A 12,179-nucleotide genomic window follows, 5' to 3' on the forward strand; every position below is an offset into this window, starting at 1 on the left:
CGACAAGCTTTAAGGACAAAGCTTTTTGAGGAAGAAGGCAATGTAATGAATAAAATATATAAATAATATAAATATAATGTAAAAGATAATAATCATAAATAATAGTTAGTTAAGCTAGTAATTAGGTTGAGGAGGCATGTCTAATAGGACATGACTCTTCATGAAGAGACACTTGCTTGGTATATAAGCAAGCTTCTCGTTCTCATTTGTAATTCATTATCATTCTCATTCTTATTCATATATTTAATATAATATTTATATCCTTAATGGATAATTTGATATTCCAAGTCTTTTGGAGTAATTAATCTTAAGAAGGAACTTTGTTTGCTTCAATCATATGTACACAATACTACATGTACACAACACCAGTACTACACATCCTAAGACCGCATTGTCCTTACCAAGCGACCTTGCTTCTAGTGCCGCATCAACTTTCCATGCTTGTCCAACATGTCGCAGATCGCACTGTTTTCATTCCGCTGATGTATCCCTCAGCATTCCCTGCCATAACATAAACATAGACATATTATAATCACGTAATATCAAATCATATCCATGTGATACTAACCTCATAAATCTATCAAGACTACTCTTCCCACTTGATTCCCCATAAGACTAAGAATCTTTTTTATGTTATTCACCTGCATAAGCAATCATTCCTCCACGAATGATTTTTGACAACTATGTTAGACAATGACATACATACATACATACATGTAAACAATGTATAAATATTAGCATAAAATAATAATGGTTTTTAACGACCTTGTCAAACAACAAACAACATACATGTATACATATATAGACATCAGCATAATCATGATGACAACATAATTACCAGATATGATAAGGTCAAGGTTAATAGAACTCCCTTTATCCATGCACAACATGTAGAACATTGAGAACAACAGTTCCCAACATAGCCAAGGCATCTGACGCCTAAAATCTATTCACTTTACCTTTCCTAGTTACCTTTCTCATGTATGTCTTGACATTGTCCATTCATCCCTGTGGACCGAACCAACCCAACTAGTTGTCATGCTCTTGCCTTTAGTTTCCCTTACACATGCACCGAGCTTCATCCGTGTCTTACATTACCTGTCGAGTTTCATTCATCTCTTCCCAAGCTGCATTAACTTCCTCCTTCCCAAATAATTCCCAAGACCCCCAAAACATAAAAGAAAGAACAAGAATCAAACAAGAAGAAAACTAGGAAACACCAATAGCAACATGACACCACAAACAGAGTGGAAAAAGGTAGTTTTATGAAGAAAAGCCAGATATGGACTAAGTAGATCATTTTCTGATGGAAGGAAGGATGACATGACTGACATGATTTGTGAAGGAAAGTGATGGGTGGTCGATTCCCTACAAAGAAGTCCCAAATGATGAAGGCTCCATAATGATAAAGATGAAATTCATGACATCGAAAAGGAGGAGCTCTACAAGAAGCTAAAAGTCCCATGATCTCCACCAAAGGCAAAAAGTTTTTGTTGGAAGCAAGTCCCTAGTTAAGAGGGGGCTTGGACAAGTCCATGGTTAAAAGGGAGCTTGGGTAGATTCCCTCATAGGAATGGGTATATACTCCCTAATTGAGAGGGAGAGATAGAAACATCATTCTTGTCTTCGATTTGGAGGAAAGAATGGAGGATTAGGTAAGCATCTAGCATCTGATACTCTTTGAGGATGAGGTAGGGAATACAAGATAAGAGTAGTCGTAGAGGACCAATATTATTTAAGGATTGGGAATCCAAGACAAGAATAGTCATGGGAGGACATACCCTGTGAACACCCAGGTGGGGTATGTGCCTTGAGAGGCAATGGTGTTGGTGACTATAAGTCATTTATCTCGCCAACATTGTGCTCTAATATTGTGGAGATATAGAGTTGTTAGTCAAGGCAATGTTATGTGACAATGCTGGTTGAGATGATGCTAAAAAGATGGGTTAAAAATCTAACTCTTCTTATGAGAATTCTTTAGATTGAGAATGTCCAAGTACCTTGTATGGATTATGAATACCTCCCTAGTTAAGAGGGACTGTTGAAATATGTAACTAGGATTAGTCTTCATAATGACATATGTAATCATGATTTTATGTACTTGATATAATGAGAATTTTTTTTTTATTATTGTTGATCTTGAGGCATGGGTTTCATGCTCAAAGAAATTTGTTTTCAAGTTAAGCTCCCATTATGAGCTCCTAGGGCTTCCCATTGAGTCTACAAGTCTTTAAGTCATTGTCATGTATGAAAGACCCATTTGGTCATGTTTTATATAGTAAAATAAATTTTATTTGAGTCAAAGATAGAGTCAAAAGACCCTCTGAGGCCTTGTTTATGGGCTACAATCAAATCGCCCTCCAAAAGAAGCAAGTCGGCCTATCAAGAGGACATGTCGGCCTAGGTATAATATTAAGTCGGCCTACTAGCATGGGTAAGGAGCCCATATATATAGAAGGACTCGACCTCATTCAATGTGAACCAATCAAGCATTTGTGTCCAGGAAAGAAGTGTAAATAGGGAAGAAAGGAAGCCTTTTCAGCAGAAAAGAGAAGAAAGGAGAAGAGTGAAGTCTTTAAGGACAATTTTTGGGCCATCCATCTCACATGTGTGAATGTAGCTAGGGTTTATGTAGTAAGGTACTACAAATATTAGAAGAGCCAAGGTATAGCCTAAGAAAAAATTATTTTGCTAGTCGAATTCACAAGAAGAAGGATCCAAGACAAACGAAGAAGAGTAACCACTCAAATTTTCCTTCATCATCTCAAACGTGTGGCCTAGGGTTTCTGAAGCAAGGGCCAAAAATTGCAAAAGTTGCAGGCTAGACGAAATTGTAGAAAGATAGGTTGAAGTTGCAGTCAAGGTGCTAGAAGACCGAAATTGACGATAAGGAAGAAGTAGCTAATTTGACTTGGCAAGAAAGGCAAGGTTGACTTGGTCTTGGAGGACACTTGGTCAATGGTCTAGGTCTTGGAATTCATCAATTGAAGATTATATAGGAAGAATAATTCTTGTGGATTTCCTCTGAGAGTGGAGAGGTTTGGCCTTGGCTGATCACCTATATCTTGTGTCCTTTGACTTATTGTTCTTAATGGTTTGGTAGTTATTTGATGGTGAAAACATTGATAATAGATAAGTGAAAGAACAAGCTAATTAATTGAAGTAAAAATATACCATAAACAATTATCAAGGTAAGATAAATCATCCTATGTTCCTGTTGCTAGAGTTCTCAACAGGAATTGATGTCAACAGGGTCATGGTGATGCTTGTCATATGTCTTATGTTAACTTGGTGATATTGGTAGTCCTCCTCATGATGTGTGATGAGTGTTGGGTTGTTGCAGTGATCAACTTGTTGGTCTTGTTGTTTGGAATTGATGTCAACATGGCTATGACATGATCTAGTGCAATATGACCTAATGCGGGAACTGGAGGCTGAGTAGAGATGGTTGTAGGGCATGTTATGTTGGTTTGGTATAAGTTGATGATGTTGCTATAGGTTTTGGAGATGATGATATAGATGCGCAAGGTGTTTGGACAAGTTGTTTTTTTTGCTAAAGGAGTTAGAGGTGTTGGTCTTGTTGAGAGTGTGAGAACATGTCATTGTAAGGGAAGAGAGATTATAACACCTTCTTCCCACATTTACCCAAATTACTGGCCTACTGGGGTAAACATGTGATGAAGAGTTATTATGATATGATTCACTCTTCTAGATCACGTTAAGGAAGTGGAATCGATAAACCAAAACCCTTAAGGACTTCCCTATTAGGTGTTATAGGACCCCCAAGGGCTAAGCCACCCTTCTAGGTGGCCATAACTTGAATTAAACCTCTTTTTTTAGTGTCCTGATCTCCCAAACGTTGGCACAACACTACCTATTTTTGACTAAAACCCTCCAGTTGCATGCATGATGCCTACAAGGGAGCGACTACAGTATTTTTGACCCAGTTATGTGTTTGTAACCATGGGATTTAAGCGACTTTTTCAAGTCTAGGTGTGAGACCACTGCCCATAACTTGATGACACTTTCCATAACCATGAAGTAGACAAGGTCAAAGCCTTCCATACAAATCTTAGACAAGAACTTGACTAACAAGACCTGGCCATGACAGACATTCTGTCAAACATATCATGAACATGAAATATACAGGTCATAAATACACATGTGAACACAAGGGTCTCATACTTATATGGGATTCATAAGGAAGCATTGATGCCTTGCCACAACAACCGCATTATCATCTATTAGGTCCTATATTCAGTGTTCATTAATTTTCTAATCAAAACATCATAAGATCCATACATCAAGTATGTGATAAAACATACTCATAACCAGTGTATAACCAACAAAATTAACAAGGATATAACAACCTTAAAAATCACAGATGAACCAATACATTTACACATGAAATACCAAGTAGAAGGACCTCTTATTAATGAATGCTTAAGCCAACCAAGTCTGGGACTTCCATGAACCACCTGACCATAGATTAGTTTGAACCAAATATTGCTTTCAGCCAATCACCCTCATGCCATGTTCCAATCATGAATGTGGGTCTCACAACAAAAAAAATCCAGGTTTCCTCAAGCTTTACCACAATCCTCACTAGAACACTAGGCCTTAAACAAGCATGGATGCCTACGGATCTCTCCACCTACACTGTGAGGAATTTGTCTTTCTCCTAGTTTCTAGGATGTACCACATATCCCACCATTCACCGATTGAGGATTCCTAGGCCTAATCGAGACTCCAATCTCCATGATGTACCATATATCTCGTCATTCACTGGTCAAGGATTCCTAGACCTCATTGAGAGTCCACCCTACAGGCTTTACCATACATCACGCCATTCATCAGTCGAGGATTCCTAGGCTTGATCGAGGTCACATGCCTCTAGGCTTTAGTGTATATCTCGCCATTCACTAGTTGAGGATTTCTAGGCCTGTCGAGGTACATAAAATCTGGCTTTACCACAATCCAACCTTCTTCGGTTCAGGGATTCCTAGGCCTTGTGTTCTTTCTGTCAAATACCACCTCACTCAGTTTCGAAACCATTCGACAATCCAGCTCAACCAAATACAAGAGAACCCATCACACCATGGTTATCTGAAAATGGCAAGACAAGGCTGAAAATCACTGTCACACCTGGCAAAACCCATGGCCATGACAACAAGAGAACCAAATACACATGAATATACCATGCATGCCAGATCTAGAAAAGGAAATCACACATGCAAATCAATACCTGCAAGTAATCATGTTGTAGCCACTTGATCCTACTCTTCCTTGCTTGATATTTGCTTCCCTATGCCTTCTTTGTCCTTCCTTTGCTCTACTTGATCCAACGCTAGAGTGCTCCAAGAATTCTTTACATGCCCAAGAGTGTGAGAGAGAGAATAGAAAGAGAGAGCTCCAAAACTGAATTGACAAAAGCTACCAACTGATCCTCAAAAGCATTTTTATTAATGAGTCCTCTACTTGCTTCAAATTTCCATTATTTTCCTTCAATTTCCTCCTCACATTCAACTTGTGACCTTTCACCTTCCTTTTCTCCTAATTTCCATTATTTTCATAAATAAAATGCCAAATAATGCCTCTTGCCTTTCCAAATCCTCTATCATTGCCTTTACTAATTTCATTTAGCCATAATAAACCAAATGAACCCCCACTAGGATTTTTTTCCCACCATTTAGCTTGGAATATGTGTCCCATGACCTTGGTCCTATTTTGCCTTTATTAACTTTATTACATGGAATTTTTGCCAGGGTTGTTATAGAACCCTCCCCATTGGGGGAACACCATCCTTAGTGTTGAATGACACCTACAAACCAGCAAACCGGTGAAAACAAAACATATTTCCCATGGAGCTTTATAACACAACTCGTTGTAGTATTTACAATGACCACTGCTGAAACATGACAAACATATTGTTTACTGGAGCTTTATAACACAACTCATTTCAGTATTTATAATAACAATCACATATACTCTTATACACATTTGCTTCAGCCAACAAATAATGATACTATTTATGGAGCTTTATAAATCCAGCTCGATACAATATTTACAATAATATACACATATGCACGTTTTATCAACTAGCAAATAAAAGGATACGATTCCTGCATCTGCAACAAGGGAATCCAAACGCTCACACCTCCACCCTCAAAAGTAGTACCAAGATTCACCTCCTTCCTAGGAAGTCCAGAATCCGCTACCAAAGTCAAATCTGCATCCAATATCCAATGCTACAATCGTGCGCTACTATCCTCTCAACGAACAATTATCGGCTCATTGTTCCAGGGCACACTCCCATTGTGCATCTGATTCCAACTAAACTTGCAAAATTTGTTCCTAAGGCTGGCCTTTTACCGCTGGTCCGTGGGAGAGTCTTTCTCCAGGAACACGTGGTCGTTGGAATTTCAAAAGCATTTTTCGTTTTTGATAGCATTCAAATTCTATTCAAATTTGGCTTTTATTCTCCCATAGGATGTAGTGGGTAGCTTTCTTGCAAAATTTGGTGGAGAAGAAGGTATTTTTCATGGTTTATTATTAGTTTTTCAATGCTCTGGAGTGCTCTTTCATTGTACACTGTCACTTACGATTGCTATTAAGAAAAAAACAAATATAACAAATATATCATTTGAAACCTATAGGAAATTATTTGTACTTTGAAATTATGGACTGTGACTGAATAATTTTATGGTCTCTGGCAACACTAAGTATTGGCTCCCATCTTAAGATTAGCTTTATGTTTTGTTTCATTTATGTTCCTAATAGAGAAAAAATATGCGGTACCAATGGAAATCAATAGCTATGGTAGGAAGGTCAATACTCGGCGCACAAGATCAAGATGTTGTAGGAGCACTGTATGAGTAGAGTTTGCAGTTCTAGCACTAACAACTAATCCCGTTGCAAATTGCAGATTGAATTGCAATCCCATTGCAGATTGAATTGCAGAGTTACAATTGAAACCATAACAGAAAAGAGGTGAGGCCTTTGTGCTTGCCAGGGCTTTCTAGGCAAAGCCTAGATGTCATAGTCCCCGAGCCACAGATCCAGATGTCCCAAATGTCACTAATAGCAATCTAAAAAGCATTAGGAAGGAGATGGAGTTAATTAAACTTATGATAACGAAAGTAGTTAATAATTAAACATTTATTGTTATTGAAATAATGTTAGGTAATCCTAGCATTACTTTACTAAGAAAAAGCTTGTTCATCAAAGTCAACTATATCCTAGCTTTTCATACAGTCGGTGTAGTCGGTGCCTCAGAAAGAAGCCAAATAAGACCTCCAAGTTCAAACTTTCATTAAAATCATGGAAAGTCATAATTTTTTTGAAAAATGAATATATAATTTCATGGAACTTTAGTTTAGGATTTGAAATTCATTTTGGTTTTCGTGCACGATTAATACATCGTTCAAAATCAATTACTATAGTCCCTGCCTGCCTTGGGGTAGGGACTAATGAGATAAAATTTCATCAAATTCACCCAAGCTTACTCTCAGTTTAAAATTTTCAATTTCTTATTTATATCTTTGAAAGAGTTGAACCTCCATGGATGTGTTCACACCCATCATCTAATTCATTGCATAATTACATCCTTATGGTTGTTTACATATAAAATTAAGTTAATATAGAACCAAAACTAGAACACGATATTATTATTGAAAAATTAGTGATTAAATTGTTCAATCATAATGTATTTTAGTAGATTTCAAATAGAAAAATAAATTAGTTTTATGGAACATCCAAGTTCACATAAATAATGTTCACTACATGACATCATTAATTGAGTTATTTTATTTGACTATTTTTGTTCTTCTATTTTTATTTTTTATATTCATATCAATATTACAGGTAATTGTAATTGAGATTCTTTTCATATTTGAAATTTCTTCATTTGAATTACTTGTAATTGTAATTATATTATATGGTTGTGAAGTTTGGGTTTACAATATTATTATAGATATATATATATATATATATATATATATATATATATATAATTTTATAATGCATAATTTTAAAACTATAAGCAATATTCTATATCCAATCTTCCATTTAAAGTTTTGGTTTCACCATTTAAAACACATATTTAAAGTAAGACAACGTTTAGGTACCTAATATATAAACACACAATATAAAAGATAACAGGTTTCTCAGCATGACTATTAATTCTAATAGATGCTAAGAATTCCAATAAAAATCACTTGAGACTTAAGAGAAGAAGATATAAAGATATTGATTTAAAGTTATAGCACTTGATAATAAAAGGGAGGGCACTCTTCACAACGAAATTTAAAGAAAAATAATGATGCAAAAGAGAAATAAAAATAAAGATAATGTGCAATAAATAGACCATTAACCTAAAGTTAAATGGTCAAACATATATGTAATTAACATATTTAACTATATTAAAGAAGAAGAAGAAAATGAGCATTAGTAAAATAAAAATGATTTTTTATAAATTTCTATGAAATTGGGTATTGGACAAAGATCCAACACAATGAACTAAAATAAAAAACAACATTATGTAAAGAAATAGCATGTAATTTATGCTATATCATGAAAGTAAAAATTAAAAACATTTTCTCACATATTAAGGCTCAAATTCACTCTATTTATAACATTATTTATCTTTCAACTTGTTAACTTTGAGGATTAGCTCAATTGGTTAAGCATTGGTTGCTAAAACACTTCACTAATAAAAGGTCATGAGGTTAATTCTCCTTAATGCCCGCTAGATTATTTCAATTTTTTAGTTTCTTAAATTATTAAAATCAAATATTATTATACAAATTTCTCTTTATTCTTTTTATAATAAAAATAAAACTATAAAGCAAATCCATCAATTTCTTTAATTCAAAATATTTTAAAATTTTTGAACTTTTAGTTTGTTAAATTATTAAGATCCAATTAAAAACATTTTCTCACATATTAAGGTTCAAATTCACTCTATTTATAACATTATTTATCTTTCAACTTTTTAACTTTGAGGATTAGCTCAATTGATTAAGCATTGGTTGCTAAAACACTTCACTAATAAAAGGTCATGAGGTTAATTCTCCTTAATGCCTGCTAGATTATTTCAATTTTTTAGTTTCTTAAATTATTAAAATCAAATATTATTATACAAATTTCTCTTTATTCTTTTTATAATAAAAATAAAACTATAAAGCAAATCCATCAATTTCTTTAATTCAAAATATTTTAAAATTTTTGAACTTTTAGTTTGTTAAATTATTAAGATCCAATATTATTATAAAACTTTCTCTTTATTCTTTTTTATAATAAAAATAAAACTATAAAGTAAATCCATCAATTTATTTAAATTATTTTTTTAAAACTTTTAGTTTGTTAAATCATTAAAGTCAAATATTATTATAAAAATTTCTCTTTATTAAATAAAACTATAAAGCAAATCCATCAATTTCTTTAAATTCAAAATTGTGTTTATAAAGCAAACCCATCAATTTCTTTAAATTCAAAGTTAGGTCTATAAAACAAACCCATCAATTTCTTTAAATTCAAAGTTTGGTTCATGAATTCTCATCATAAATCTAGAATTAAAAAAAAAAAATCATTTTATTTTTTTGACTAAAATTAAAAGTATAAAAAATTTTAATTAATTCCTTAAATTTGATTATAACTAATTAAATTTGAGAATATTACATCATTATCATATCTAAACTGAAAAACATTTATTACATTTTTTTCAAACTTTTTTAACATGCTAATTTATTAATTTTCTTTAAAGTCCACCTAAAATTCTATTAGTTAACCATCATCATTATTAAATTATGAAATTTTATTTTCAAAATTTTTAATGATAAAATAAAATGAGAAAACAATTAATTACTTTTCTTAAAATCAAATTATATTTTTTTCAGGGGGAATGGCATCCCCACTGAAGAAGCAACATATACAATATCTACATCATCTGTACATCAGAATTGATACCAATATCAGTTATCATCTGTACATCAGAATTGATACCAATATCAGTTATCATCTGTACATCAGAATTGATACCAATATCAGTTGGCAACAGGTCTATAAAACAAACCCATCAATTTCTTTAAATTCAAAGTTTGGTTCATGAATTCTCATCATAAATCTAGAATTAAAAAAAAATTCATTTTATTTTTTTACGAAAATTAAAAGTATAAAAAATTTAATTAATTCCTTAAATTTGATTATAACTAATTAAATTTGAGAATATTACATCATTATCATATCTAAACTGAAAAACATTTATTACATTTTTTCCAAACTTTTTTAACATGCTAATTTATTAATTTTCTTTAAAGTCCACCTAAAATTCTATTAGTTAACCATCATCATTATTAAATTATGAAATTTTATTTTCAAAATTTTTAATGATAAAATAAAATGAGAAAACAATTAATTACTTTTCTTAAAATCAAATTATATTTTTTTCAGGGGGAAGGGCATCCTCGCTGAAGAAGCAACATATACAATATCTACATCATCTGTACATCAGAATTGATACCAATATCAGTTGACAACACAGGAGCAACATATACAATATCTACATCATCTGTACATCAGAATTGATACCAATATCAGTTGACAACACAGGAGCAAGTCTCTGGCAACACCGCAAACGTGCAGCGAGGGGAATAGAACCCGGGTGGGGAGGCGGCAAGGGTATAAGCCTAGGTGCAATCAAATTATATTTATTTTGTTATGAGAAGATTTTTCCGTGTAAATCAGGTTATGATATATTTGTGGACTAATATTACTAATTAATAAACTCTATTGATAAGTTATACGATCCATTAATATTAATATCAATAAGAATAATACTATTATTAATGATTAAATAAGAATATTATAATAATTAAATTTATAATATTACTATGGTAGTTATATGACTATTAATAGTAATAAGTCCATTCTTTTTTTTTTAGGAATTTTCCATCATATTCTTTCCCTTAAATTTATTAGATGACCCTTTATATAACTATGTGTTATATATGATCATTAATCTAAAATTTATTAGATAGATTTAGTATACATATCTAATTATTGGGCTCTATTAATAGCTTATACAATGCATTAATAACATTAAAATAATACTATTATTAATTATTAGGTAAGAATAATATAATAATAATGATATAATTTTAAAGTATTAATAAAATTATAATATAGTTATAGGGATATTAAGAGTAATAAATATATATTATTATTAATATTAATCACTTTAACATAAATATAGTAACCTTTTATTTAATTATTAATATTACCTAGAACGAAATATTCATAAAATTATTATTCTAAGAACCCAGAATATATTATAATAATATGTGTATTTATTTATTGAGTAAATTTATCTAATAAAATTATTATAATTAAATAATAGTATTAAATTGAATTTTGGTTCTAGTCTTTATTTTTTAATTCAGTCCAGTCTGATTGGCTAGTCAAAGTTAGCCGTTAGTCTAGTCCCATATAACTGTTTCTTAGTCAAACTTAGCCATTAGAAGATCTGCTCTCCCTATTTAACATGCAACCATGATCTGATTCTTTAACTTATCTTGACAATAAACCATACTAATTAGTTCAAAACGAGTCAACAAATATATCATAATGTTGATATATTTATTTTATATACTCTTAAAATAATTAAAATACTATAACATAATTCAATTTTCAAAAATAAGTTTTTTATAATAATTAAAAAACATAATATAATACAATTTTAAAAAAGTAATGATATTTTCTTTCCAGAAGAATTTGCAATTAAAACATTAATATATATATATTTTTATATTTAATATTTTAATTAATTTATTACTATTTATTAAGTTTGTTAAAATTCCAACTAAACTTTGGTATATACTAACTATCATTCTGATTCTCATGTTGAAAAGTACCTATTATATTTTCCGTCCCTTTTAAAGAATACGAAAATAAGAATCGGTAAAAGCAATGTTTTATATTTTGTTAATTATTCCTAAATCATAGGAAAGTATTTGGAAAATTTTTCACACTCCCTAACCATATAATATAATTATTTTAAGCAGTATTTTATATTTTGTTAATTATTCCTGAATCATAGGAAAATATTTGGAAAATTTTTCACACTCCCTAACCACATGGCTAACTATAGTAGATTTGATAACAAGGTTTTCGTGCGATGGCAT

Source organism: Pinus tabuliformis, chromosome 4_1 (assembly GCF_031772625.1).
Source record: "Pinus tabuliformis cultivar Carrire ecotype Pingquan chromosome 4_1, CPIR1, whole genome shotgun sequence".
In the NCBI taxonomy this organism is placed as follows: Eukaryota; Viridiplantae; Streptophyta; class Pinopsida; order Pinales; family Pinaceae; genus Pinus; species Pinus tabuliformis.